This window comes from Capricornis sumatraensis, chromosome 12, assembly GCF_032405125.1.
Source record: "Capricornis sumatraensis isolate serow.1 chromosome 12, serow.2, whole genome shotgun sequence".
NCBI lineage: Eukaryota > Metazoa > Chordata > Mammalia > Artiodactyla > Bovidae > Capricornis > Capricornis sumatraensis.
This window is the reverse complement of record NC_091080.1, coordinates 91,930,018-91,954,713: the sequence shown is the minus strand read 5'-3', so window position 1 is coordinate 91,954,713 and position 24,696 is coordinate 91,930,018. Positions and strand designations below refer to the sequence as shown.

Sequence of the window (24,696 nt, the reverse complement as noted above, 5' to 3'; positions counted from 1 at the left end):
AAATCCTGACAGTTTTCCCTTGAAGATCAAAACAAGACAAGGACGTCTGCTCCTACCACTTCTATTCATGGTAATGGACTTTCTAGCCAGGAGAGTCGGGCAGTAAAAGGAAGTAACAGGCACCCAGCCTGGAAATGAAAAATAAAACTACCTCGATCAACAAAGACATGCTCTTGCATATAGAAAACTCCAAGAAACCTGCACCAAAAAAATCTTTAAGAGCGAATAACTGAAATGAGCAAGTTTGCTGAGCACAAGATCAACCTTCAAAAATCAATTACGTTTCTGTGCACTAATAATGAACGCATCAAAATGAAATTGGGAAACATTTATTTACAGTAGCAACGAAAATCGTGAAAACATCAGGAGTAATTACACAGGAATTTACAAGTAGCCAATTTTGTTTTCAAAGACAAATCAGCACTGGAGAACTCCCTGGGTGTTCTTCGCACGCCCGTGCTGGTGTGAGGTGAAAGCCTACAAGGCTGCTTCTCCTCCACTCCTCCATGGCCTGCAGGTGTGAGCCTTTTAACATGTGTTTCACTCTCAGCATACCACTAGCGAACACCTTAAAGCACAATTCACTGCTGCACTCCTGATTAGTCTCTTATTTCGGAATTTCTCAAGTCAGCTTCACTCAGGAACCTGACCGTCCGCAGTGTCTCCCCGCCCTGGCTCAGGCTTGCTGTTTCCCGCTCTCCCCAGTTCACCAACCTTGACAGTTCTGTCTTGATCTCCTCCCGGGGCTAATCCTCAGTTCTGAGCCATCCTCTGATGTTCCTGCTTTCATCTCCACCAGATCCTCTTATCCTTAACCGGTGAGCCAATTCCTAGACTTCCACAGTTCACAGAGATTCAGTCATCAAAGAAGTATTTTCTCAGAGCCTGAAGAAAAAAAAATGCAATATACAGCAAAACTCCTTGCCTCGTTCTCTCTCTTTTTTCCACCTTTAACCAGTATTAAAATCTGAAACAATCAGATCTGGACTTGCTTCACTTGTACTTCTACCAAAACCCAAAATTACAACAACCTGTCAGTGTCACCTTCAGCCTCCTAAGAATGCCTTTGATAAATGCATTGTCCACAAAGCTAACTTGACGCAAGCGTCTAATAGACCCAAGAGATGTTTTAATTCAAAATAATGGCCCTCTCATAGGAAACCCCTAATCTCAGCACAAAATCACTGAAGAGCTTAGCTGCAAGACAGAATAACACCTACGAGGCCAGGGCTCCTCACCATAATAATGCCATTTGTAATCATAAACAGATTGGATCCTTCTCAGTTTTTTCAATTTCCCTCAAGTCCTGAATTAAAGAAGTTGTCCATGTATTATTATCTCAGACATATACATTGACTTGGGGGAACCTACGAAGTATTTCAGACCCTTGTACTCAAAACAGGCAACTAAGTACAAACTCTAGCTTTAATTGTTAGCTTCCCAGGCCCATCTGGCTTTGTTTGGGAAGCACAGCACACTTTTAAAGAAGAAGTAATACCAATTCTTCAAAAAACTTTCAAAAAATGAAAGATGAGAAAATGTTGCCAACTCATTCTATGGGACCAGTATTACCAAAACCAAGCAGATATCACAAGAAAACTATAGACAAATGTTTTAAGAATATAGCTGCAAAGAATCCTCATCAAAATAAAAGCATTTGAACTTTAGGAACAGATGAAAACAACCATACACCATGATCAAGGGGGATTTATCCCAGAAACGCAAAGTTGGTTTAACATGTGAAAAGAAGTCCGTGCAACACACCACATTAATAATATAAAAGACAAAAGCCATACAGTCATTGCAATAGATACAGAGAAGCATTTAATATTGCTAAAAACACTTAACAAACTAAGAAGCGAAGGAAATTTCTTCAACATAAAAAGGCATTCACTAAAAACGTAGGGCTAGCATCATATTTAATGATAAAAGCCTGAAAGCTTTCCCTTGAAGATCAAAACAAGACAAGGATGTCTGCTCTTACCACTTCTATTCAATACTAAAATGCAGGTTCCAGCCAGGATTATTAGACAATTAAAAAAAATAGGTTTCCAGACTGGAAAGGAAGAAGAAAAACTATTTCTATCAACAAAATGCATCCTCTTGTATAAAGAAAATCCTAAGGAAGCCATACAAAAAAAGAATCTATTAGAACTAAAAACTGAATTTAGCAAGTTTTCAGGATATGAAATCAACATACAAAAATCGATTCTATTTCTGTGCACTAATAATGAACAAGCCAAAATAAAATTAAGAAAGAAACCTATTTAAAATAGCAACAAAAATAATGAAAATGCTTAGAAATAAATATTACAGAAGTTCAAGATTTGTACAATCAAACTTGCAAAATATTGCTGAAACTAGAGACTGTATAAATGGATAATCCATATTCATCAATGGAAAGTCGAAGTATTATTAAGATGGCAATATTCCCCAGAATGATCGACAATGATTCAACACAAATCCTATCAAATTTTAGCAGACTTTTGTGAAAAAATTGGTAAGCTGATCATAAAAGTTATATGAAAAGGCAAAAGACCCAGAGTAGCCAAGACAATCTTAAAAAAAAGAACATTAGAGAGCTCACGAAGGTATGGTTTTTCCAGGAGTCATGCACGGATGTGAGAGCTGGACCACAAGGTAGATGAGCACCAAAGAACAGATGCTTTCACACTGTGATGTTGGAGAACACTCTTGAGAGTCTCTTGGACTGCAAGGAGATCCAACCAGTCCACCCCAAAGGAAATCAGCCCTGAACATTCACTGGAAGGACTGATGCTGAAGCTGAAGCTCCAATACTTTGGCCACCTGGTGCAAAGAGCCGACCCATTGGAAAAGACCCTGATGCTGGGAAAGACTGAGGGCAGGAGGAGAAGTGGGTGACAGAGGATGAGATGGTTGGATAACATCACCAATTCAATGAACATGAGCTTGACCAAACTCTGGAAGATTGTGAAGGACAGAGAAGTCTAGTGTGCTGTAGTCCATGGGGTCACAAAGTGTCGGACATGACTTAGTGACCAGTGGTGGTGGTTGAGTTGCTAAGTTGAGCCCAACCCTTACGACTTCATGGACTGTAGCCCACCAGACTCCTCTGTCCATGGGATTCCCCAGGCAAGAATACTGGAGTGGGTTGCCATTTCCTTCTCCAGGGGATCTTCCCGAATCCAGGAATCGAATCCTGGTCTCCTGCATTGCAGGCAGACTCTTTACCAACTGAGCTACAAGGGAAGCCCAAGGGAAGACTTAGCAACTAGACAACAACAACAGAAAGCTCACACTGACAATTTCAAACTGACTGAACGGTGACAACAATCAAGACACTGTGGTCATGGGATAAGGACCAGAGTCCATAAATAAACCCTTACATTTATGGTCAGTTAAATTTTGACAAGGGTACAAATAGGAAAGAATAATATTTTTAATAAATGATGCTGAAAAGCTTAGTATCCCCACACTGTGAAAGTCGCTCAGTCGTGTCCGACTCTTTGCGACCCCATGGACTACAGAGTCCATGGAATTCTCCAGGCCAGAATGCCGGAGTGGGTAGCCTTTCCCTTCTCCAGGGGATCTTCCCAACCCAGGGATCGAACCCAGGTCTCCTGCATTGTAGACAGATTGTTTACCAGCCAAACGACAAGGGAAGCCCAGTATCCCTACAGAATAAAGAATAAAGTTGGACCCCTGACTTAACACTATAGAGAAAAATTATCTCAAAATGGATCACAGACTCAGAGACCTGAAAAATAGTGTGGTTCCGCCGACATATGCAGCTCACACCATTTGCAACACATCACACAGGCTCGGAGGTACCTTATATGGTCCCTGCTGATCAGAGATGGGTCCCCTGACCAGTTCCCTGGATGTCACAGCAAACCACACTGTCTAAATATTCTTGAGCACGTTCTATCAACATTGGTCCATTAAAGACCAATAACAACAACCAAAAAAATCCATGAACCAGCACTGGTCCATCTAAGTGTGCCAAATTACTATCACGATTGTCTAAAACGTCATTTTTAAATGCAAGTACCCCAAGCAGTATACACAGTAATCCTCCTAGAAATGGAGCTCATTGCTAATAAATTGTCACACCCTTAAAATCCACAGCAAACGGCATGCCAATGGGTACCATGGCAGTGATTTCAAAGTGAATAACCCCTTTTTCTACACTTCTGATCTATTCTTATGTTCTCTGACACTCAAAGTACTTTCTGTGAAAAAGTTTACTTGGGCAAATAAAACTGGAATGTTGGTTACAGAGGCCAGATTCAGAAATGCTCTCAAGACATTGATGGAGTGAGGTTGTGTTTAGAAACATTCCTCTTGTCTCCTGAGATTCCATTTTGAATACTGCTGATGTAGTACCTCCATACCAGAAAATATACCATTATTCTAAACGTAACTTGGTACCAGAGGTGTTTTTTTTTTTTCATTTACTTGCTTGAACGACTTGTCTTATTTAGTATTTTGAATATGCATTTTTCCTAAGTCTGGGTGCCCAGAGCTCTAAATGGATTTACACATAAGAAACAGGTAATAGCATTTATATAGAAACCTAACTACGAGAGTACAAAGTAAAATTTGACTTACAGTATCACATTCATGGGCCAGTGTTTCAAATCAGTGTTGATCAGGAAGCAAAGGGGAACATATTTTATAACACCTCACCTCAATCTGAATTAAAAAACACTCATATCTTTTCATAAGAAAAATCAGTGGATCCACCTAGAACTGTTAGAAAGTCATAACATGCTGGAAGCATTGTTTTAGTTTAGAGAGTTCCATTTTATTGCCCAAGGAGAAATGCATCGTCAGCAAGGGTTTTGCCAGGATCTGGCAAACGCTGCCCTTGGAAGACTATGCCAAGAGAAAGGAAGAGAGCAAATATTGGTTTCTGTTATGTAAACAAGTCATGCTCTTCTGTTCTCCAAGTTGAACTAATGGAAAGTAGACAGCTCTTAGCATGGACTGGGCCCCTGGGGTTAGCCATGTTCTCACTGCAAACTGATCATGCCTGGTAAGTACATTTTGTTACTGTGAACCACATTTAATAGAGGCATTTCAGTAACTACCACGTAACAGATCTTTCTCTGTTCCTTTCTGCTTCTGCAACCTTATGAGGAGACAAAGCCGAGTATGTATTATAAGTAAGAAATGAAAGAAAGCAAGGCACATCCATTTTATCAGATTACCCGAAATAAGCCATTTATCATAAAGATTACATTGACCAAGTTCAAGACCTATTTCATACCTAGAATAGCACTATGTAATAACTGCATGCTAGAAATGAGTGCTAAGCACAATTCAGTAATATGTCATGGGAATATATTATTTTTATAAAGCCTTACCATGGGCTCCTTAAATACTAAAATAGCAAACCTTTTATTTTTTCCCTTATTTAGACTACTTACATGTTACATCTATTCAATGCAAAACGGAATTTGCATCTTACAAATGTTATCTAAAAATAAAAACATACAATAACGACTTCCATTTACATTTTCTAAAAAGTCATTTCTCTAAACATGTTCATCTAAACCGAGCAAATAAAAGCAGCTTGACATCAAGGATACATAACTTATAGGATTCATCTCAAGTATAAAATTCTGCTTTAGATATCCAAATTTAGATGAGTGAAAACAAATTCAGTGTTACCTGAAATAACTGCAGAGCATTTATAAAGAGCATAAAATTTCCATAATACACTTAATTTTCAAACATCGTTTTACTAGAATATCCAAAGTAAATATTTAACATCATATTCATCATGTCTATATAATTTAAAATGCAGTCTCCTACCAGAAATGTTATCCTGACAAATTTGGCTTGAGCGTATTCCCGTGTACAACTGAATCAATTTCACACTTACTCACCTCCCTGTCTCTGGGAGGTGGTCCATTCATTGGCTTGATATTGCCATGGCAACTCTGCGACATGGTAACATGCCAGCCAAGCTCTGCTCTTGCAGCCCCAGTATCTAGTGAACTGCCTCATGCAAATACCATCACTGTGCCTTTATAGGCGGGTCTTTTCCACTCTTAGCCTGTTATTTTAAAATTGATATTTTAACGCCTACTAAAGATAATTCAGCACTAGGAAAGCAAATGTGAGGTTACTTCTTTTTGTCAGAGACTGTGTGTTGGAGGGCATATCTAAAATTTTCTAAAAGCCCTCATGAAAAGAAGCTGAGCTCACTTGTATTATCACTGTGACAGGTGTGTGAGAGGACCTGTCGTTTACCCGAACAATGTTTAAGTCACTCGTGTTCAGGGTGAATCACAGGTCACTATATTATACTTTCAAGTAAAAGGCAGTTCTCTGAAGTGATGGTGGTACTGCGCCTTGTTTTTCTTACAGGGTCTTTCTGGAATGTGTGTTTGTATTGGTTTACTAGGACTGTCGGAGCAAGGCGCCACAGACTGGGTGGGTGGGAGCAACAGAACAGGACTCTCCGGCAGTTGGTGAGGCCAGACGTCCCGATTCGAGGGGCGCGCAGGGCGGTACACCAGGGCAGGCTCTCCCACGCCTTCCTCTCTCGGCTCCTGGCGGCTGCCCCGCCCTCGTTCACCCTGAGTCTGCAGCAGCGCTGCCCCACGCCCTGGCTCTGACTTCCCGGGGCTCTCTTCCCTCTCCGTGTCTGTGTCTCTCACCAAGACACGGGTCACTTGAGGGCTTCCCTAGGGACTCACCTTGGGGCTTCCTAGGTGGTAAAGAGCCCGCCTGCCAAAGCAGCAGACTGAAGAGATGACAGTTCGATTCCTGGGTTAGGAAGATCCCCTGGAGGAGGAAATGGCAACCTGCTCCAGTATCCTTGCCTGGAGAATCCCATGGACGGAGCAGCCTGGGGGGCTATGGTCCAGGGGGGTCACAAAACAGTCAGAGACGACGGAAGCCACTGAGCATGCACACATGTTCATGAATTACGTCTTCGAACACTCCACTTCCAACTGAAGTCACATGCAGAGAGGGAGGGGCATTGGATTTCAACAGTTTGGTGGCGCGGGGGAAACAAATTCAACCCGCCGCGGCGCTGCTGAAGGAACGTTTCACGAAGTGCAGAAGGACCAAAGGCCTCATCCGGCCCTGCCTCATCCATCCGTGCAGACAGGCAGCGCTAAACGGCGCTCGCCAGCCTGGGGACAGTAAGAAAACGACTCAGCACGTGCCAAGGGACCCGAGGCGACGCCTGCCTTGGACGCTGTGCTCTTCCCTGGCATCTCGCTGCGCTCCAGGGCATCACTGGGGTCTCCGAAGCAGGTTCCCACCCACTTAGGCACTCAGGGGGCAGAGGAGCCAGAGGGAGGGGCCGGCCCTGCCATCTGGTGCTGGGAACCACCCCCCACCCCCCCACGCCCGAGGGCACAGCATTCATAATCCATCCTCAAAGCAGGGCTGGCAGTGGTTTTGGCAGGACAACGAAGAACGCATACCCCGCTCACGTCCCTCACACACATTTCCTGACACCCCACGAAGCAGAGCCTTCCCTCTGCCTTTCTGCCCACAGCTGCTAATTTCCTTCGAGAAGACCCCCGTCGCTGGACCCTCACTCAGGACATCAGGCCCCTGGCAGCAGCTTCACCCTGATTCACAGGGGAGCTCAGGAAACAGGACCAAGGATGCTTAAGGTCACCGGGAGTCTTCTCGAAAAGGCAAGCAGGCGGGAGACCAGGGACTTGTTCTAAAGAAAAATTCGGTGGGAGCCCAGAGTTCAGCAGGAATCACCCAAGTCAGTTGGACCCCAACATAAAACCGGCAAATTGGCACAATGAACACTCTGAATAGAAGAGAAGGGAAGCCACTGGTTTATGACACCGGGCATCCTTATCTTTGCTAGGAGAGTAACTCAAGCCCTCTTTGTGTAAAACTGAAATCACAGTATTTTTTGTTGTTGTTTAATTTCACTGCAGCAAAGCTCCTAATATTTGGAATCCTTCTTTAAGAAAATGACAGTAAGACTTCAATAAAAGATTGCCTTAATTATTCTCAAAGAATGCTGGTGGTTGGCTGCTAGATTTAGTCTAATATCACGCAGCCATACTATGTGATATGTGTGTGTGTATCTTTCATTTATCTATGTACTTATCTATCTGTATATTTGTATCAGTAGTTCAGTCGCTCAGTCATGTCCGACTCTTTGTGACCTCATGAATCACAGCACGCCAGGCCTCCCTGTCCATTACCAACTCCCGGAGTTCACTCAAACTCATGTCCATCGAGTCAGAGATGCCATCCAGCCATCTCATCCTCTGTCGTCACCTTTTCCTCCTGCCCCCAATCCCTCCCAGCATCAGAGTCTTTTCCAATGAGTCAACTCTTCGCATGAGGTGGCCAAAGTATTAGAGTTTCAGCTTTAGCATCAGTCCTTCCAATGAACACCCAGGGCTGATCTCCTTTAGGATAGACTGGTCGGATCTCCTTGCAGTCCAAGGGACTCTCAAGAGTCTTCTCCAACACCACAGTTCAAAAGCATCAATTCTTTGGCGCTCAGCTTTCTTCACAGTCCAACTCTCACATCCATACATGACCAACTGGAAAAACCACGGCCTTGACTAGACGGACCTTTGTTGGCAAAGTAATGCCTCTGTTTTCAATATGCTGTCTAGGTTGGTCATAAATTTCCTTCCAAGGAGTAAACATCTTTTAATTTCATGGCTGCAATCACCATCTGCAGTAATTTTGGAGCCCCCAAAACAAAGTCTGACACTGTTTCCACTGTTTCCCCATCTATTTCTCATGAAATGATGGGACCAGATGCCATGATCTTCGTTTTCTGAATGTTGAGCTTTAAGCCAACTTTTTCACTCTCCTCTTTCATTTTATCAAGAGGCTTCTTGGTTCCTCTTCACTTTATGCCATAAGGGTGGTGTCATCTGCATATCTGAGGTTATTGATATTTCTCCCAGCAATCTTGATTCCAGCTTGTGCTTCTTCCAGCCCAGTGTTTCACATGATGTACTCTGCATATAAGTTAAACAAGCAGGGTGACAATATAAAGCCTTGATGTACTCCTTTTCCTATTTGGAACCAGTCTGTTGTTCCATGTCCAGTTCTAACTGTTGCTTCCTGACCCAGATATAGGTTTCTCAAGAGGCAGGTCAGGTGGTCTGGTATTCCCATCTCTTGAAGAGTTTTCCAGAGTTTATTGTGATCCACCCAAAGGCTTTGGCATAGTCAATAAAGCAGAAATAGATGCTTTTCTGGAACTCTCTTGCTTTTTCGATGATCCAGCGGATGTTGGCAATTTGATCTCTGGTTCCTCTCCCTTTTCTAAAACCAGCTTGAACATCTGGAATTTCACAGTTCACGTATTGCTGAAGCCTGGCTTGGAGAATTTTGAGCATTACTTTACTAGCATGTGAGATGAGTGCAATTGTGCAGTAGTTTGAGCATTCTTTGGCATTGCCTTTCTTTGGGATTGGAATGAAAACTGCCCTTTTCCAGTCCTGTGGCCACTGCTGAGTTTTCCAAATGTGCTGGCATATTGAGTGCAGCACTTGCACAGCATCATCTTTCAGGATTTGAAACAGCTCCACTGGCATTCCATCACCTCCCCTGGCTTTGTTTGCAGTGATGCTTCCTGAGGCCCGCCTGACTTCACATCCAGGATGCCTGGACATTCAGTTTTAGACATGCTGTTAATCACACTCTAGCAATGAAGGTAAACGAGAGAAAATGCACGTGTAGCGCTCAAGTTTTTACTGGCATAATTCCTTTGGCCTTTAAAAGAGATTGCTGAATAAGCAAGCACTGCAGCTCTTTCTTTTGAAGAATTTGTTAACCCAGTCTATTTAAATAATTGAAAACTTCTATAAAGTTTATTCTATGTTTTAGAATAAACATAACTTTTTTCACTTGGAGGACAGAAATCAGTAGCAATTATCCTGAACTGCAAGTAAACTACAATGGACTTGTTCAAACTGTGAGACCAGTTTAATGGGTAGCAATCAGCATTGTTAGTAGACTTGAAAATATCAGAGTCTGTCTCATGGAGTGAGACAAATATTGCTTTGTGTAACTTTTTTTCTTTTCCAGTTCTAAGCTACAGTTACAAGTGTCTATATACATGTGTGGGGGGTAGTTTGGCGCAGCACTAAAAACATTACCTAATGTGTATCATGGTAAAAAAAAGTCTGAAAGCCACGACCTCTCAGGGACATGCCCATTGTGCTTGTACCTGGCAGATATGACCTGAGGTCAGCTAACCTGTGTTCCTGTGACTTTATTCAACTTTGAGCTTTAATTGACAATGACCACTTGATGAAAGTCTGTTGAATGCTGAAGAAATGGTTTAACATTTAAAGACCTTTTTTAAAGAATAACCAATTGATTAGCAATGACTTCAATACTTGCCAGATGTCCAATGATAGCAAATAAAATAGAATATATAAATTAGACAGCTTTACAGTCTGAGAAGAGCTACCCTGGTGGGTCAGATGATAAAGAATCCGCCTGCAATGCAGGAGACCCAGGTTTGATCCCCGGGTCAGAGAGATCCCCTGGAGAAGGAAATATCAACCCACTCCAGTATTCTTGCCTGGACAGAGAAATCCCATGGACAGAGGAGCCTGGAGGACTATAGCCAATGGGGTCACAAAGAATCAGACATGACTGAGCCACTAACACGGGCTGAGAAGGTGGCTTTCATTAGATAATACCCAGATCTCTTCTCTCATAAAAGACCATCACAGAAGACGAACTGAGGCACCTCATTTTCAGATTCAAGATGGTAAAGGCAGACTGGAGAAGCAAGTAGAATCTGCGAAATATTAAAATCTCCCGGAAGCAGACAGTAGTAAGATAACGACTAATACTCAGAGAAGATGGCAAAATTAACAACTTAGAATGGGGAGCCAAGATAATAAAGGTAGCCACTCAAAGAAGGGATCAACACTCTGTGACAGGCATTTATAGAAAAGATTGGAAGATAGCACATACCTCGAATGTCTGCCTTTGGTTAAAGAAAAGCAAAAGAAAAAGACCCAAGGAAAGAAGTCAAATAATGATAATAAAAGATTCGGGTAGCAGGACAGGGCAGTATCACAGAAGAAATATTTCAGGAAGGAAAAGTAATGCCATAGTGCAAGATTTCCGCAATTGTTGGCAAATCAAGAGAGCACGGATCTTGATCCCTGAACAGAGTATAAAATAAAGAGAGAATGAAAGTGAAAGAAGGTGAGAGTCACTCAGTCGTGTCAGACTCTTTGCGACCCCATGGACTACAGAGTCCAAGGAATTCTCCAGGCCAGAATACTGGAGTGGGTACCCTTTCTATTTCCCAGGGGATCTTTCCAACCCAGGGATCAATCCCAGGTCTCCCACACTGCAGGTGGATTCTTTGCCAGCTGAACCACAAGGGAAGCCCAAGAATACTGGAGTGGGTAGCCTATCCCTTTCTCCAGTGGATCTTCCCAACCCAGGAATCGAACCAGGGTCTCCTGCATTGCAGGTGGATTCTTCACCCACTGAGCTCTCAGGAAAAACCAAAGAGAGAATACTTGCCCCCAGATGTAGAGATCCCCCTACCCCGCTAAGCTTCACATGGCACGTGAAGGAAACCAACGCCCCCGTGAGAGAGCTCGGCTGCTTTGGGACACTGAAGGACTGGCTTCATCTTCTTTCTTGGGCACTAAGGTCGTCAGCCGCAGACAACAGGGAGCAGCGAGCATGGGGAGGACAGCCGTGTGGTGACCTAGTCCACGGGGCAGCTGAGAGGACGGAGCCAGGAACATGCACAAGGTGCCCCTTGAGATTTCTTAACCTGTTGGTGAAGGGCACAGTCTTGAACTAGAACTGCATATTTGCATCTGGGAGTGGGAGCCAAATACAGAAAAACTTCGCTATCAAACCCACCACTTCATACTACCCCAGCCTGGGATAACTCAGAACGCCAGCAGACACAAGACAAAGTTGCTGCCCAGAGTCTTTCCAGTCCAACGTGAGAGAGCAAAGCAGCGCGTGTGAAATTACAGTCAATCGTAATTAAATACTACCGCAGACAGAGGCAGAAGAAGCATTGTCTCCTGGACTTCCGGTCCACACTGGAGGCTCCTGGATGCTTCCGAAGGGAAGAGCAGCAAGATCAGACCTTGAGGGTGAATGAAAAGTAGCCTTGGAAATGGAAGGTAGATAGATGGCGAGGGGCATAGGTCATGGAGACACACTCTCATGTGAGGCTGGAGCCAGGCAGCACTGGAGGTGATGTATTTGAGAAAGTGTGGTGGCTGAGACAGTAACGAATCTGCCAGCAGTGTGAGGGGCCTGGGTTTGATCCTTGGTTGGGAAGATCCCCTGGAGAAGGAAATGGCAACCCACTCCCGTATTCTTGCCTGAAGAGGAGCCTGGCGGGCTACAGTCCATGGGGTGGTAAAGAGTTGGACACAACTGAGTGACTAACACTTTTGACTTTTATCTGAAAACATTTAATTCAGATTGAAGGACAAGACATATGAACAGGTTGCACAAACTCTTATAAAAATAGTTCAATGTAAACTGCAGGCAAGTTGGTATTTCGTGAGATAAAGGCAACTGGCAAGGGAATGTGTACACAGAAAAGTGCTCAGCACAGGCAGAACCCAGGAGAGTGGTGGGGAGCTGTGAGACATGCCAGGACACATTGGATAAATAAAAACAGGTGCCAACAAGTAGGAGTGTTGTCTGAAGACAGCACAATGGCAGGACCACACTATGATCTTGTCACTTCTGAGATGAGAGCTCTGTGCCCCAAGTGGGCCACCCACCCGTGACACGAAGGATGCTCTTTTTTTGACCACATGTGTGGTCTAGGCCCTAGAAAAGCAGAGAAAGCCCACATCTGAAGGCAGGTTGATGAGCGAGCCCCAGCTGTGGCCGGGTAAACCTGTTCTCCAAAACGGGAAGCACGTGACATCAGCCCAGGAAGCCTTATATCCACAGGCGCCTGGTTTGGCCCTCAATCTGGGTGCATAACCACACCATCACCATCATCAGCTTGTCCCGGGATTCAAGGGGTACATATGGGCCTCCAGCTGCCCGACCCTATTGTATACACATTCCCGCACCCAACTCTTCCGCCAGCTCTTGCTACGTGTTTCAAATTAAGTTAGTGGCATTTTAATTTGGTGAGCTTTTCTGTTCCTGTGACCCCTGTGACCGCCTGGCTGCTGGTGCCTCTGGAAGCTCCCCTTACCTCAGGATCATTCCCCCAACAAGAGTATCCTTGAGGAAACCACTGGGAACTCAGCATGCTTGGAATATTAGATGTTAGCTGTGAAGTGGCCAGAGAGAAGCTGAGAAAAACAAGACAGGCATCAAATCATAAGGCTTATCTACAAAGCTTCAGGGTGACGAAGGGTGAAGAATTTATCCCTTAGGCAACGCCAAAACCTGGAAATATTTCACAAGAGGAAACATGGGATGATGTGTGACACGCTTCTGGAAGAACTATCGAGCACGAAAAGGAAGGAACCAGACTCGAGGAATAAGCACCAGTCAGGATGGTCACGTACAACCGCAGCAGGAAATAGAGAAGCCGCCGTGCAGGCTTACCTGTGCAGCCTTGGGCGATGATGAGAAAACAGACTCAAGAGGGGGCGAGTGAGCAAGACCAGGTGCCGGGAGGACTGAGAAGGCTGCAGTCACAGCCAGACAGGACCAGCTGCTGCTTTGTGGAGTAAAGAAACGGCAGCTGATTTGGAAGGCAGGGGCTGGGTGATGAGTTCGCTCTCTGACCCAGGGAACTAGCCACAGGATGGGGTCCGCTAGGTTGTGGTGTAGATGCATCTGAAACTTAGGAGAAAGACTCGGATCGAAGAGTAAATAAGGAAGTGACCTGGAAGAAGGGCAAGATGAACCCAAGGAAACAGCTGCAATCGTCCCAGGGGACTGTGTAGTGTGAAAACAGAGACAGAAGAGACGGCTTTTTCAGTACCCCAATATTTAAGAAAAGTACAGATAAAAATAGCCACGTGAAGAGAAGGGAAGCATGAGCTGCTCCATCACAGGTGACAGCGTGATTTTGGCATTTATACAATAGGCAAATAAGAAGTTTCAGGAAAAAGGCACAAGCACAGTGCCAAGCGCTGCACAGCGTGCACTTCCCGATTCGGTATTTATCAAATGCACAGAATGTTAGATTCCTCTTTAATCATGCAGTATGGCTGTGGATGCCATATTTCTCTTTGAGACAAAGTCTCAGAGAGCAGGTTAACACAGATGGAAACAGAAGAAAAGAGAAAACTAATGGAATGTTCTGCCCCCAAATGCAAGAATTCATTTTCAAAGCATTAGCAGGGATTCAATAAATGTTTTTTAATTGAAAAAGCAAATTTAGAAGAGAGAGATGGCTCTGGTAAGCATAATAAAATAAAGACAAATGGTGATCATTACTTTCCTCTTTCAGTTTAGTTTATTACTATTGCAGACCCACAGACATTATAATTTTAATAAATCTCAAAGTGCTATAAATGATTCAATGTTGTTTGCTTTAGTTAAAAGTCACGGCAGAGTATACACGGCAGCTCTAACATCACCAGCTTGGGTTTTCTATTTAGAGTTGGGTTTGTAACTCTAGCAGGTGAGAGAAAAGCTATTTTTATACTTTCTTTAAAGAACCCCCAAATTCCTTATTCTGGTCCAAGGTGTTAAGTCTAAGGAAAGCGTCGACATCACTTGGAGGATAATTTTCTGACGTCACTCAAGCGTGCGTGCTCCGCATCTTTGCCCACAAGTTACGTGTTGGGAGTTAAACGCTCAGAGGCACAGCAGAGCTGGGGAACCAAACAACTGCAAAGACTTTTGTTCCCTCCGAGACTCTGCACAGTTGCCAACAGGCTGACGCCACTGGCAGCGGCACCCCTAGACCTCTGTCAAATGGCAGATGGGGGGGCCCAGTGTCGCCAGTGACTGGACCGTCCCTGAAGACAGCTGTCTCGCCTCACAGCTCACGTGTTCTCTGGCCAGCCCGTCGGCAATCGAGGCTGGGGCTGAACAAAGACAGTGAGACGGTGTGCCAGCCAGCTGGCCCCGTCAGCACCCCGGTGGTGAAACGGAGCTGGGTTCCTTTCCAACAGCATGGGAGACCATCAGAGGCAGAAAGCCTAAGCATCTTGCCCAGGCATGGACCACAGTGCCTGCAAGAAATGCGAGCTCATGGCTGCTTCTTCTGCTTCACATTATTACCAAAACTAGTTTTCCTTTCAGGCCAGACTTGTCCAGAGTTTTTAAACCAAGATTTTACATTTTTAGAGAAGACTCTTGAGAGTCCCCTGGACTACAAGGAGATCCAACCAGTCCATCCTAGAGGAAATCAACCCAGAATATTCATTGGAAGGGCTGATGCTAAAGCTGAAGCTCCAGTACTGTGCCCACCTGATGTGAAGAGCCGACTCATTTGAAAAGACCCTGATGCTGGGAAAGATTGAAGGCAGGAAGAGAAGGGGACAACAGAGAATTAGATGGTTGGATGGCATCACCGACTCAACGGACACGAGTCTGAGCAAACACCAGGAGATAGTGGAGGACAGAGGAGCCTAGCGAGCTGGAGACTATGCAGTCGCAGAGTCAGACACAACTTAGTGACTTAACAACAACATTCATTTATTGATTTTTGGCTGTGCCTTATGGGGTCCTAGTTCCCTGACCAGGGATCAAACCCAGGCCCTCAGCAGTGAAAGTGCAGAGTTCTAACCACTGGGCTGGAAGGGAATTCCCACAGAGCAGCTTTAGATCCACATAAATTTGAGGGGAAGGCACAGAGGCCTCCCGCGTGCCCCCTGCTCCCACAGTGCACAGCACCCCCCCAGTATCAGAATCCCCCAGAGGGGACATTTGTTACAAGTGAGGAACCTGCATGGACACATCATAGGCATCCAAAGTTTATAGCTTACGTTACAGTCTGCTCTTGGTGTCTACCTTCTGTGGGTTTGGACAAATGTATAAAGACGCTTACCCATGCTTATCCACCATAACAGAATCATGCAGAGGATTTTCACTGCCCTAAAAAGCCTCTTTGATCTGTCTATTCACACCCACCCCCAACTCTTGGCAACCACTGATCTTTTTACTGTCTCAGTAGTTTTGATTCTTCCAGAAGGTCATACAGTTATTAACAAAATCATACAGTATGTAGCCTTCCAAAATTGGCTTCTTTCACTTAGTAACATGCTTTTAAGGTTATGTGTGTGTGTAATTGAAATAGCATTTTAGAAAAGCATAAAATTGTTAGCTTACTTATAGACTATATATTAGACAACATAAGATAAAACACTATTAGGCTAAAGATTATATATGTAAAAGATAATTCACCATGAGTTATGTCTCAAAATATAAACAAAGACACCTTTCATGCTGAGGTTTTCTAGGCCAAGAGAAATTTTTTTTTTAGCATGCTAAATGCTTTCAAGAAGCAGATGAGCTAAAATTCATAATTTGAATAAGTAATATTTAATTTCTCACTAGTAACTATAGACGTCTTGGTTGATAAAATCCTCAAACACATATCAGAATTTACTAAAAGGCAATATTAGTTTCTGAGAAGGTCTCTGACTTTCCCAGCAAGACTGGAAATCTGCGTGAGGATAATATAAAATCTGACCAAACAAAAACCAGCTGACAGCAAATGAATTGGAACCAATAAGTAATCATCATACCTTATCATTTAATCTTTGCAAGAAACAAGACAGATATTCTGGGCCATTCTCACCCAACAAAAACAACCATTTAAAATCCTGATTTCTATTATAGGGGGTACTTGGCATTGGAAGCACTGTCATGATGTAGCCGGCATTCTGATTGATTACCTCTTTACCATTTCCTCCAAATGAAATGCATCATTGTTGATACAGCGCATGTATGTAACTGCATGGGTGCACACACACAGATAGCAACATCACGTGCACACATTTCCGGCAGAACCTGGCCTCACTCAAGAAAGTAACAAGGATACGTTTAGTCTTTCAAAAGTTTCCAGTGGAAATAGGCAGTTTCAACATTGCAGTTACCTACATTTTAAGTGAGACTGTGCTAATTGGAATGAAAATAAAGCATAATTATTCCACAGAAATATAAACAAAGTTCTTAATTGATAAGAGAGGCATGGATAGCTCTTTAAAGACATAAACTTACTACAGACACTACACGGCGTCCTTCTGCACCTTAGGTCTCTCACCCACGTCCTGTTTGTTTGATTTTTTATGCCAGGCATGAATCATGTCAGGAATGGTGGGAGGATTTATGTAAATACTAGATAACTTTTCTTTCCTGCAAAACATACTTTTTGTATAGAACCTCTTTTCTTTCTTTCTCATCTTACAGAAGTACTTTAACACACAGGATGGCCAAGGCAAGGGAGACACAGATGTTAAGCAGGCTGGGGAGCCTTCAAGGTCCATATGGAATTAAACTGCTTGTTGGCCTAATGCCACCAGAGCTTCCCCCCAGAGAATGGAGAACAGGACCTTGGCTAACTGACCACCGGAAGGAATGTAGGCATTGGAATTCCTTGCCCGTTCTATGGCACTAACCCACCCTAATGTAACGAGTTACAACAATTAATGAGCTCCCAAGAAACTTTACTTGCTCACTTGAATCTGAAAGACTCAAGAGGACAGCCAAAGGAGGGGTATTAATTAACCCCCCCCATTATCCCCAACATCATCATCCCTAATATCATCATTGTCCCCAGCATCACGTCACTGCCTTTATTATCAACTCCACTGTGCCATCACCAACATCATAATCACCAACATCATAATCACCACCGTCTTCCTGTATCACCGCAGCGTTACAGCAGTGAACACTTATAAGCTGATTTTTATCATTTGAATACATCATTTTCCATCAAAACAAGCTTGCAAAAAAAAAAACAATTTTTTTTAAAGATTACTTCATGTATTTCACATAGGAAGACAACTTGGGCTCAGATCAGTGAGGACGCTAAGGGGTCTGCCAACACCTTCTGTTTGAAGGTAACAAATCCGTTTTAAACCTAAACTTTCTGACGACTCAGGACTCATTCCTCAAAACCATGCCGTCTCTCAGAAGGCATAGACAAAGTGGTATCTGAACTAGTAGGGATGATGCAAAAAGTGATCTGAACCAGAAGTAGAGGATGGGGCCTGCCCTCGTGACTCAGTCTGGACACTGAAGAGTCCCGCTTGTTTAAATTCTGTTAGCCAAAGCTGCTCGTGCAGGCATGGAATCCTGACCCACCTCGGCACTTGTATGGCTGACCGGTGGACATCCGATGCCTAATGACGGCATGGCACACCCTCTATTCATCCATTTACCAGTTTTACTGTTAAGCTCCTGGACGACACTGTATTCTGTGCTCTACATCTTTACAGCTGCTGGAGTCCACTGTGCTGCTCTTGGGAATAACAGAATAAAGATCCAGTAAGTGACCCCCTGAATATCCCAAAAGGTGTGCGTCTCTTCCCAGCTCTGTGTTCAGTAACGTTCAGTAACGTCAAACTCCGTCATGTCAGTACCTTGAAACCTGCCATAGTAAGACTATACATACTTCAGACACTAGGAAGTGCTACTCTCAGGGTCCCCCTCCAGCCCTGGGAAGAGTCAGCTATTAAACACTACGGACGTTGCTGCCTGCAGGCACAGGTGAGACGGCAAGGGCCTCTATTCAACAGCCCCGTATTTTGCTCTGAGCCCTAAGCGACGCTGAACCCAGCTCCAATTTCCGCTATCGGTCTTTATTCTGGAGAATGATGCTTACCAGTTGCCAACCTCGTGTGAATTCTCTCTTGAGTTATTTGAAAACCAGTTTTGACATGGGGACTGAAAACACAAAATTCTATTATTTTGATTTTGCTGAAACATAAAAATGAGGTAAGAAGTGGAAACACAAGGCCTCGCCTCTATCGATGGGTCTGTGTTGCACTGATGTTGCAGTGAGAGAAATAAAGACTCTGGCATCTTGTGCAGTAAGCTCTGAAGATCTCAATTATCAGTCAAATGCTCTGGCTGTGAGGATTATCTCTGCTAAACATTCCGAGGTCTACGGCCATACCACCCTGAACGTGCTCGATCTCGTCTGATCTCAGAAGCTAAGCAGGGTCGGGCCTGGTTAGTACTTGGATGGGAGACCGCCTGGGATTACCAGGTGCTGTAGGCTTTTGGGGCTTCCCCTGTAGTTCAGTCACTAAAGAATCTGCCTGCAGTGTAGGAGACCCGGGGAACATTCCGAGAGCAAATGAGGGAAGCAAACATCTAGCACTGGTAAGAGCCAGCAAGCTTTATAATAACCTACATTTGGAACTGTGTGTGTGTGTGTGTGTGTGTTGTGGGGGTGGGACGGGGAGGTCTGAGATAAAGCTATTTTCCAATCTATTACATTGCCAAGTTATACACTTTACAAGGTCCTCCTGATGTTTTAACGCACTTCAACTAAACGCCCTAGAAAAGCCGACTTTGGGAAGAGCCCCCAACAGAGGCGGGCTTCCCCGAAGGCTCAGCAGTAAAGAATTCGCCTGCAATGCCGGAAATGTGGGTTGGAGTCCCGGCTTGGGAAGATCCCGTGGAGGAGGAAAATTTCATGGACGGAGGAGCCTGGCAGGCCACAGTCCTTGGGGTCACAAAGAGGACTGAAGGCCTAAGCACACAAGCCCCTCAAGGGGGCAGTTTCCATTTTCATAGGCTAAACACCAGAATAAAAAAAAAGGCAGCTGACCACGGGGGCCACGGACTCGAGACACAGCGCAAAGGGCTTCAGGCCAGCAGTGACCTCTGCCCCTAGAACCCTAGTGTCATCCAGAGGCCACTCCTCCCCAGGCACGTCTAGCTGGGCCAGATCTCACTTTCATCTCTACCCCATTTTCACATGCAGAACACACTCAGGCCTGCGTGTCTCGTAATCACGAGGCTCTGGCTCACGCAGAGCAGTGGGGCCCAGCCTAGTTGAAACAGAGTCATGCCACCATGACCACGGTCCCAATCTCAACATCATGGCAACCTTGACCTTCAGTAACTAGAGCACATTGAGAAATCATTATCCACACATTCTCACATTGGGTCCTCATAGAAACCATGAGGGAGACACCTCCAGTTCACAAAAGCTAAAACAATCTGAGCACAGGGTGACTGCAGCCATGAAATTAAAAGACCCTTGCTCCTTGGAAGAAAAACTGTGACAAACCTAGATATATCATATTAAAAAGCAGAGACCTTACTTGGCCGACAAAGGTCCATATAGTCAAAACTATGGTTTTTCCAGTAGTCATGTATGGATGTGAGAGTTGGACCATAAAGAAGGCTGAGCACCAAAGAACTGATGCTTTTGAACTGTGGTGTTGGAGAAGACTCTTGAGAGTCCCTTGGACTGCAAGGAGATCCAACCAGTCCATCCTAAAGGAAATTGGTCCTGAATATTCACTGGAAAGACTGATGCTGAAGCTCCAATACTTTGGCCACCTGATGTGAAGAGCCAACTCATTAGAAAGGACCGTGAAGCTGGGAAAGATTGAAGGCAGGAGGAGAATGGGATGACAGAGGATGGGATGGTTGGATGGCATCACCGACTCAATGGACCTGAGTTTGAGCAAGCTCCGGGAGAAGGTGAAGGACAGCGAGGCCTGGCGTGCTGCAGCCCATGGGGTCGCAGAGAGTCAGGCATGACTGAGAGACTGAACATCAACATCAACAGAGAAAGTGGCAAAGCTGGAACCCAAACTCGGTCCTGACCCCATGTGTCAAAGTCCCGGTTACTAAGCAGACACTGCACCAAGGTGGGCCCCAAACTCCGCTCCTGTTCAACTCCAACCTTTAGTTAGATACGACTTGACACGTTCTTCTATTCTCATCTAATAGCTAAAATGATTGGAAATTTTCTGAAGACTTGTGTCCAAAGGGAGATTCATAGAGGGTAAGAACTGGCCTCTACATGCATCCTATAATAACTCAGATCACAAATAAGAATTTTAGTTGAAACACATTAATATATCCAAGTGTCTACAAACCACTGAAATTTAATACTGTACAGTTTGGGAGATTAAAAAAATACACTAAGGAAGGTATCATTCTCTCTTATGATAAAAAGCATTAAATGACAGAAAAACAGTTTGCCTGGTGTATTTACTTTGATTAAAGAAGAGAATCTAGGCTTCTAGTTTGCTCAAATAAAATCTTATTTTATAAAGGTATATTAGCTTTAAAATATGCCAAAATTACTTACTGGGTATTATGCATTTTACAATCACAATAATCATAGATGTTGGCTGATGGTAATTAAACGTTAAATATTTAAAATTTCTCTTTCTTCAAATAAATAAGTCTGAGGAATCATTCTTTATTTTATTCATTTAATAATAAATTTCCTTATATTTACCAAATAGTCATTTGATGTTTTCTATAAAGAGAAGCTTGTGAATTTGATACTGAAAAATGCTTTTTATTAAAACAAGTAAGTATGATATTTTAGCATGAAATCAAGCATCTGATTTCTGGGGTAAAAGACCAAACAATATTGTATCTGCTCACAACCATCTCCAGGTTGATGTTGATGTATCATAAAGAAATCACCACATCTGTTACATAACAATAAAACCTTAATTTAACAATTAATAGCTTACTTAAAAATTAATAAAAGCATAAAATCCAGATGAGCTTCATCATAGTTCTCCCAACTCACACATTTACTCCAGTCAGAGAAAACTCTTTCTCAATGTACTATTAAAAATTATAAACATAATCAATTTTCTCTTTCATACCATTATGGGATAAATTCCAATACCTTGTCAAAATATCAGTAGCAACATTTATGTAAATTTCTCTGTGTTTACTACTTTCTGGGAATTTGTAGATAAAATTTTAAAATGCTTACTCAAAGGATAAATTCATATATTACCCCATCTCAAGAAATATTACAGAATTTCAACCACTGAAGAAAGTCACAGAAGAAGCAGCTCCACTAACTTTCTTGTTAAGAAATAAATATTAATAGTTTAATTTAGAGTATCACATTATTTCCTATACTATTCTATTTCCATGTTTGTTGGAAACTTTTTCATGCTAAAATGCTGAAAAGGAAGATGAAAGAAAATGCTGAGCCCATGGCTTTAAAGCATAAAATAAAAAGTAAGGAACACAATTGCACTCATCTCACATGCTAGTAAAGTAATACTCAAAATTCTCCAAGCCAGGCTTCAGCAATACGTGTACCGTGAACTCCCTGATGTTCAAGCTGGTTTTAGAAAAGGCAGAGGAACCAGAGGTCAAATTGCCAACATCCACTGGATCATCGAAAAACCAAGAGAGTTCCAGAAAAACATCTATTTCTGCTTTACTGACTATGCCAAAGCCTTTGACTGTGTGGATCACAATAAACTGTGGAAAATTCTGAAAGAGATGGGAATACCAGACCACCTAACCTGCCTCTTGAGAAATCTGTATGCAGGTCAGCAAGCAACAGTTAGAACTGGACATGGAACAACAGACTGGTTCCAAATAGGAAAAGGTGTACATCAAGGCTGTATATTGTCACCCTGCTTATTTAACTCATATGCAGAGTACATCATGAGAAAGGCTGGACTGGAAGAAACACAGGCTGGAATCAAGATTGCCAGGAGAAATATTAATAACCTCAGATATGCAGATGACACCACCCTCATGGCAGAAAGTGAAGAGGAACTAAAAAGCCTCTTGATGAAAGTGAAAGAGGAGAGTGAAAAAGTTGGCTTAAAGCTCAACATTCAGAAAACGAAGATCATGGCATCTGGTCCCATCACTTCATGGGAAATAGATGGGGAAACAGTGGAAACAGTGTCAGACTTTATTTTTTTGGACTCCAAAATCACTGCAGATGGTGACTGCAGCCATGAAATTAAAAGACGCTTACTCCTTGGAAGAAAAGTTATGACCAACCTAGATAGCATATTCAAAAGCAGAGACATTACTTTGCCGACTAAGTCCGCCTAGTCAAGGCTATGGTTTTTCCAGTGGTCATGTATGGATGTGAGAGTTGGACTGTGAAGAAGGCTGAGTGCCGAAGAATTGATGTGTTTGAACTGTGGTGTTGGAGAAGACTCTTGAGGGTCCCTTGGACTGCAAGAAGATCCAACCAGTCCATTCTGAAGAAGACCAGCCCTGGGATTTCTTTGGAAGGAATGATGCTAAAGCTGAAGCTCCAGTACTTTGGCCACCTCATGTGAAGAGTTGACTCATTGGAAAAGACTCTGATGCTGGGAGACATTGGGGGCAGGAAGAGAAGGGGACGACTGAGGATGAGATGGCTGGATGGCATCACGGACTCGATGGACGTGAGTCTGAGTGAACTCCGGGAGATGGTGATGGACAGGGAGGCCTGGTGTGCTGCGATTCATGGAGTCGCAAAGAGTCGGACACAACTGAGTGACTGAACTGAACTGAACTGAAGGAACAAAACCACCTAGTAGCTAAATTGATTATTCACTGAATATTACAGTGCATTAAAAAATGCATTCTTTCTAGAATATTGTGTATATGCCTATATTCATTTTAATATTCACACAAATGTATGTGTAAATATGTATAATGGATAAAAATACATAGCATAGATCACAAAGAGCTGGACATAACTGAACAACTGACACTTTCACTTTGGGGGCTTCCCCGGTGGCTGAGATGGCAAAGAATCTGCCTTCTAATGCAGGAGACTTGGGTTCAATCCCAGTCTTCTTCAGGAAGATTGCCTGAAGGTGGTCATGGCAACCCACTCCAGTGGGTTCCTGCCTCGAGAGTTCCATGGACAGAGGAGCCTGGCGGGCTGTAGCCCATGGGGTCCCAAAGAGTCGGACACGACTGAGCGACTCACACACACACACACACACACACACAAAGGACATGTGTGAATTTTTACTTCAGTTTCCCAATTTCGACTCAAATTATCCTGTGGAAGACAGCCAGCACCAGGGCGTCATCCGAGGGTATTGAGGAACTTTTGGTTACAAGCATTCAATAATACCAATTCTCCTTTGGAAATCCTGCGGTCTTCTTGGAAAAGTCTCAGTTCATCTCAAATGAAAACAAAACAAAACAAAAACATACCCTCTATCTTCATATTTATCTCACCTACAACTTTTCCTGATCTTCAAACTTCTACTTATCATGTGAATTTGGAATAATACAATTGAGCTTTATAATTTTAACATGTAGAACATTAAAATTCTGCTATCACTTTGTGAGACAGAAGTTTCTCCTTGGCCAACTGACCTGGAGCCCACATTCTTTAGAACAGTTCTGCTTCTGGAAAAACACAAAGTTGGATACACTTCTGATCCAAAGAAGCCATCTCACATTACTTTCTAAGAGAGACGCTTCAGAAACAGAGTCTTTATGACTTTCCTCTTAAGATAAAAAAGGAAACAGGTGAAGAAACGGGAATGGTATATTCCTAACTAATGAAGACATACTGCAACACCAAAACGATTATATGCCTCTTTTACGTGAATGGAAAAGAAAACTCCAATTTTCTAGCTTTTAATAGAACTGAGCTTTGAACATCATTGTTTGGAACCATACAAATTATAAACAATCTCTTTCTTGTGTGATATTTTTTAAGCTCGTTAATTTTTCACTGGAGGCTGGTTGTTTCACAGTGTTCTCTCTGTTTCTGCCATGTGTCAGCATGAATCAGACACAGGGATACACGTATCCCCTCCCCCCTGAACCGCCCTCCCGTCTCCCACCCGGTCCCGCCCCTCCAGGTTGGCACACAGCTCCTGATTGGAG

At 43.4% G+C, this 24,696-nt stretch overlaps 1 non-coding gene across 1 annotated transcript; it reads left to right on the top strand.

The window, feature by feature from the left end:
- The first annotated feature begins 18,989 nt into the window (after positions 1–18,989).
- Positions 18,990–19,108, top strand: LOC138089361 (5S ribosomal RNA). The gene has a single exon (XR_011145792.1). It is a non-coding gene; the product is annotated as a 5S ribosomal RNA (ribosomal RNA).
- The last annotated feature ends 5,588 nt before the right edge of the window (positions 19,109–24,696 follow it).